The sequence below is a fragment of the Siniperca chuatsi genome, linkage group LG20 (assembly GCF_020085105.1).
Source record: "Siniperca chuatsi isolate FFG_IHB_CAS linkage group LG20, ASM2008510v1, whole genome shotgun sequence".
In the NCBI taxonomy this organism is placed as follows: Eukaryota; Metazoa; Chordata; class Actinopteri; order Centrarchiformes; family Sinipercidae; genus Siniperca; species Siniperca chuatsi.
Genome location: NC_058061.1, coordinates 15,962,447 through 15,962,846, shown reverse-complemented (window position 1 = coordinate 15,962,846; position 400 = coordinate 15,962,447).

Genomic DNA, 400 nt, shown 5'->3' with positions numbered 1-400 from the left:
TGGCTGGCGGCAACATGTCAAACTCTCCGCTTCGGCTTTTCTATTGGTCGAGCTGTTTAAAGCCTCTGATTGATTTGATACCACAGCTGCCAATCAAGTAAGAGCCGCCTATTTAGGTAAAAAGCGGTTGATTGGCCAATAATACTTTCTGTCTTGTCACGAGAAATTGTTTTGATGATTTCATTGGATAAAAGACGTATCAAGCTTTTTTTATTGCCAATCCGTTCAGCGACCATAGACTGGCAGCGACAAATCAACGACGCTGGCAGATATGTTCAACTGCTAAACAAAGCTATTTTAATATTAGGCTATCTGACAACATTTTTAGATAAGAATATTATGTTGCTGATAACACTTCTACTTTTGTGTAACATTTTTTGAATGCAGGACTTATACTTGT